Here is a 6,000-nt window from a genome sequence, read left to right as displayed (position 1 = left end):
CAGCGATCCACTGATCGTACGTGTTGTACCTATCGATGTTTCCAGTTTGTCAACCTTGCGGAACCCCTGGAGATGTCTCGCGAAGTCCTGGGGCTCCGCGGAGCACAGTTTGAGAAACACTGCTCTAGACCATCCCTGATAGACGTCTGTCCAACCTGCTCTGAAATATCTCCAGAAATGGAGATTCCACATCCTCCCTAGGCAATTTATTCCAGTGTTTAACAGGAATGAAATGTTGAAAAGTTACAAAATTTACTATCAAATCCCCTCCTTTCTGTTAGCCTCTGTCCAGGAACTCTTGTTTCTGACTATATCTCAGGACCCATCCATGCCCTGTCCCACATGACACCCCTGTCTCAAACAAATCTCAATCCCCAATAGAAGGAGCCCATTCTTCAAGAGCCGTTTCCCCTCTCTGCCCATCAGAACATCAGAATGACCACAGTGGGTCAGACCAATGATCCATCTAACCCAGTATCCTGTCTTCCGACAATGGCCAAGGCCAGGTCCTTCACAGAGAATGAACAGAACAGGTAATGAATGGATCCATCCCCCGTCGCCAATTCCCAGCATCCGCCAAATAGAGGCTGGGGACACTGTATCTGCCCATTCTGGCTGATAGCCACAATCTCCCAGTGCCCACTCTAACACATTGCAAGGCGCAAAAAGCACAGATTAAGGCCAGAAGGAACCAATCAACCCTCTAATCTGACTCCTGTATGTCATTGGCCACCAACTCTACCTGCATCCACACAATAAACACGACTAGACCAAAGACTTCTGGCCCAGAGGAGTCTAAACCATTATGTGCCAGAGGAAAAAACCCAGGAGTAACCAAGTAAGGAGTGACACAGTGTTCCCTGCAAGCTGTACAGTTGGGTGGTTGCCCAGGAGAGATTCAAATGCCACCCAGATGATTAACAGAGTGCCCAGAGTTGCCCACAGCCAGCAGCATGTGTTTCTATTGGTGGTGCACATCTGCACTTGCCTTAGTGCACATAACATTTATTCTGCACACTGATGGGAAAAATTAGAGGGAAAATTGGGTAGTGTTGTTTCACAACATAGCTAAAATGTATGTAGGAACCACAAGGGATCCAAATAACCAAGCTGACCTATTATAGAGAACAGCCAAGGCTTAGCTACATACACACAAAACAATTTTGGCAGGGTTCTGATGGTTTCTGAATCACAGAAGACTTTGAGAACCACTAAAGGACTCCAGCTATTTAAAGCAATACTATGTAATTACTCTGCTTTATGCACTAGGTAGAACAGCCACTCATCCAACAAAACAAATTGCTTTCAAGCAGCTCTGTTCCATTCATGTCTTGTTGCTGACAGAGCTCTGGGGTTCTTTGCCACATCACTACATCTGTTTCCTTCTATACCGTGGTATTGGAGGATGCTTTGGGGTAGAAACTGGCAAATGATTCATAGTGAACAATTTATTAAACTAATTTTGCCTTTTTGCTGTTCCCAAATAGTCCACAAACACATGAATGTTGCTAAAGTTATTTATTAGTTTGCCCGATAATTTCTGCCAATAATTCTTGAAGCTTTTTTGTGGGAAGATTGTTGCAAATCTTACTATATATTTTAGAAATGTGAGTCTGTCTGTTCGTCTGTGAGTCCGTTTGTTCAAGAACTCCTCCTAAGCAGTAATAGCTAGGACCACCAAATTTGGTATGCAGCGTCCTCTTATCATAGCTTAAAGAAAGGCCAGAGTTTGGTTGTGCCAGGACAATGGGATCTGCCTGAAATTCAATGGTTTCCTATAACATGTAAAGGGAGGTCTGGTAGGGGAGACAGTTATACTGTAGAATGACCACAGGGGGCAGCAAGGGGCCAGAGATCAGATATGTCGGACTATCAGGAGGTACTATAAGATGGTTATATATATATATAGTGTGTGTGTGTGTATATATACTGTATATAAAGTGTTCTTAACCCTTTTTATTGTACATACTGTATACAATATACTGTAATGTTTTAGTTTTTTTAAGCCTTTTTTACCCTTTTTGCTCAGTTCAGCTGCTGCCGCTGTTACCTTGTGACTCATTTTTTGCTGAAGCTCACTCACTAGGCTCTTGCCATTTTGATGCCGGACTATCAGGAGTGCCGGACTATTGGATGCCGGACTATTGGAGTTTTACTGTACTGAGACAGCTATAACTCCATTGGGCAAAGGATGGAGAAAAGGACAGCTTTCTACTATATATTTCAGAGAGTTTGTCTGTCACCCAGATGGAGGACATGCACTCCACCCTGACTGTTCCCAATGCAGTGGCCAGGGACAGGTGCTTCTCACCTGGTCCCAAGATGCTGCGGTGAGAGAGGGCTGAGGGCTATTCTCTCTTCGTTGGGCAGCTTGCATCCTGAACTTCCAGCCCCATCCCAGAACAATGATTTAAATTAAAAACATTTATTTGGGTTAAAGACCCGAGCAATGATGGGTAAATTGTCTATTATTTTATATTTAAAATTTAAGTTGCTTTGGCTGGCTATGTAGGTTATGGAGTATATTTTTGATTTCTTATTGGATGAGGATGACACTTACAATAAATAATGCTTGCAAATACAAATGGATTCATTTTCAACCAATATAATTTGCAGCTTTCACGACTACTCATGAGTCAGTTCATTTCCCAGGGAACAGAGGAAGGAGGAACACAAACAAAGCAATTTTGTTTAAACACGTGAATTCACTGATTTTTTTTCGGTGTTTGCCCAGTTCTACTTCCAAGTTACATCCCCAAGATGAAGGAAACCATCTTTGAATCACTAGTGAAAAGAGTGACAGATCATCTACTGTCTCCAGCGTAAACCTCTCCAGCGCATCTTTATTCTATCATCTGCTGTCAGCAGCATCTGCGGTCGTGAGAATCACTGAAATATAACACTGCAGCGTGTGTTTACATGGGGGTTATAAAAAGAAGTCTCCTAAGAAAAGGCTGGCACAGACCATGAAGTACTGCTGAGTTATTAGGTGTGATTGTCTGTCATACAATATGTAAAACCATCCTATATATTTTCTTTACTGTTCTGTTTGGAAAGGTGTCTCCTGAAAGTGAGTCATGGATACATGTATTGAAACTCCCTCCCAATGCATTTTTAAATGCCAAAAAAATAAAATAAAATAAAATAAAATAAAATAAAATAAAATAAAATAAAATAAAAATTGAACAAACGATGTGACTTCTGTGTCCAGTCAGGACTCACATGACTAGTTCTTGGGACCAGGGGGAACCTGTTCACAAACAAACTGCAGGCCAAACATTAGTAGTGGAAAATATTCAACACATCACTTCAGCATCTTACAGGACAGGGCCACAGCCCATTTCGCTGGGCAGCAATAACAGCCTCAACCTCTTCCCAAGCCGCTCTATAAATAATTACAGGACACTCTTGTGACAGGCAGGAGTTGCCACCAAGCGTGTGTGTAACAAATACACAACTTTAACCACTGGCCTTTGCATTCATGCGTCCGTTGAGGACTCTGTGTTCCCAAACCAGATCACTAGGTCGTCACTAAGAGCCCTCCAGTGAAGCAGTGTAATGGTTTTAGGAGACAGACACTCCTCCCTAGAGAGTGAGATGGCTCCAGGATCCTGGGATAAAGCGGGAAAGTGGAGGTTGAACTAATCTCAGGGAGGAACAACTTTACTGGGCTAAGTGGCCTTTTCCTGTCTCGCACTTTCTCTCCCTGATCATATTATTTACAGTTCTTCCTTTCTACGTTCTGAGCGTTCTATACCACTCAGCTGCCCGGGCGTAATTGACACAGATTGCTTTTCTTAAGCCTCAAACACACAAGGTCTGAGGGTATGTCTACACTGCCACCCTAGTTCGAACTAGGGTGGCTAATGTAGGCATTCAAACTTGCAAATGAAGCCCGGGATTTAAATAGTCCTCCTGCAAGGAGGTTTAACGGTAGTTTGAATTAGGAGCTTTAATTTGAACTACCTAGTCCATGCCGCGTGTAGCCACGGGCAGTTAGTCTGAACTATGGGGCATTTAAAAATGGCGGCGCCCAGGAACATGCAAATGAAGCCCGGGATATTTAAATCCTGGGCTTCATTTGCAAGTTCGAATGCCTACATTAGCGACCCTAGTTCGAACTAGGGTGGCAGTGTAGACATACCCTGTGTGATATAGATTTCAATGTACCCCACTCTCCTGTGGGGTACACAAAGGACACACAATATTCTGACCATTGGGGAGCAGGTGTGGTGGGAAGGATTAGGAAGCTGTTGTGCTTCCATTTATAGCGTCATCCAGGGATACACAAAGGATTTTTGTATTTGCCACTGTGAATCCTGGGGCTCCAGCCAGGACTCTGTCTCTGAAATACTCGGAACAGGCTCCAGAGGGTCAAGCGGCAGGGACCTGTGACTGGCGCTCAGGGAGGTCTGGGACTGGCCACAAGCCCCTCCTCACATTGCCGCCCCCGCCAGTTTTTGGTGTGAATCTTTTTCTGAGGCATGTTTAGGAGATAAGGAATTCCAGGACAGACGACTGTGGCTGGAGAATACGAGTGAGACACACACCAGCCATGCAGCATAAACAGAAAGGCCAGAGGCTAACTAACATCATAGCCTGAGCCACTTGATATTCTGTCTTGCAATGAAGGGTTTCTCCTTACGGGGTCTCTTGCTTGAGTTTGATGCATCACTCAGCTCAAACCCTGGGAACCTGCAATATGGCTTTAAGGTTTGCTCCATCTTGGGGGGGGGGGGTGGTGTTCGTTTTTCCAAACGACCCACCAGGCTTTCAACCATCCCATGGCCCTTAGAGTGTGTCTACACTGCATCCTTACCTTGAAAGACGCAATGCAATTTGCATAGCTTATTTTGAGGTAATTTCAAAATAGCTTATTTCAAAATGTGGTGCTGTCTACACAGCGCCAAATTTCGAAATAAAGAGCTACTCCGAAACGCCCCTTAACTCTCGTGGAATGAGGTTTTCATAGTGAGCCTGTTATATTTCAAACTAGCGGGCACACACCAAAGACATGGAATAGCTATTTCAGGATACTTCCGGTATTCCCAAATAGCACTGCAGTGTAGAGGTAGTCTTACAGGCGAATATGGCCATGAAGTGTGGAATTCCTTTGTTATTTTTCAGTGTGTAGGTCTGTGGCATGCACAATACACACACTTGCCCTAGTGTGTAAATGCAAACAGAGTCTTTATTCAAAGCAAGAAATCTTGGCAGAGACCAGACCAGCAATTTCCTCTTCGTGCCCTGAACACTCACCTCTGAAAACTCCCACCCCCAACCTCTCTCCTCCACCTACTGAACAGGCAGAGGGTTTTGTTAAACACACAAAAACTCAGGCACACCCTCAGGTGAATGGATGGACCTCCCAGTAGGGTTGCCAGGTGTCCGGGATTGACCTGGACAGTCCGGTATTTTTGCCTCCTGTCTGGTAAAAAAAAAAATCAGAATATACCAGACACCTAAAATGTCCGGTATTTTCTGATTGTTTTCCCGGCCAGGAGGCAAAAATACCGGACACCTGGCAACCCTAGCACCCATGCCCAGGCCCAGACCCCAGCCTCTCCCAGATCCCATGCTTACCTAGTTCCGCAGGGAAGCTAAGTTTGACTTGAACAAGAACACAAAATGGCCTCGGCAAAAGCCTAAAGACCAAGCGGAAGCAATGTCTTTCCTGGGTCTTAGTGCTCAACTGCTCCCATCCCTGTTCTAACTCTGCACTCACTCTGAAAGGGGCCATGCTGTTTTAATATTTATTTGCTCAACAACTTTAGTCTCTCCCCCCCTTTTTTTCCCCTCAACAGAATTTTTTCCCCAGTGGGTTTTTTTTCTCCCACCGGGGTGGGGTAGGGGGAGGGGTCGGTATGTTTGGTTCTACCATCTGGCAACCCTACCTTTCAGCAATTCTTCCTGACAGTGATTTTCTCCTACCAGACAACATACAACAACAGTAAATACTCAGTAATGAATGAACAGCCGTTCCTCTGACAGGGGGCAGCT

This window comes from Pelodiscus sinensis, chromosome 15 (assembly GCF_052426305.1).
Source record: "Pelodiscus sinensis isolate ZL-2025 chromosome 15, ASM5242630v1, whole genome shotgun sequence".
Taxonomy (NCBI): Eukaryota; Metazoa; Chordata; order Testudines; family Trionychidae; genus Pelodiscus; species Pelodiscus sinensis.
The sequence above is the reverse complement of the archived record's forward strand: the minus strand, read 5'-3'. Positions refer to the sequence as shown.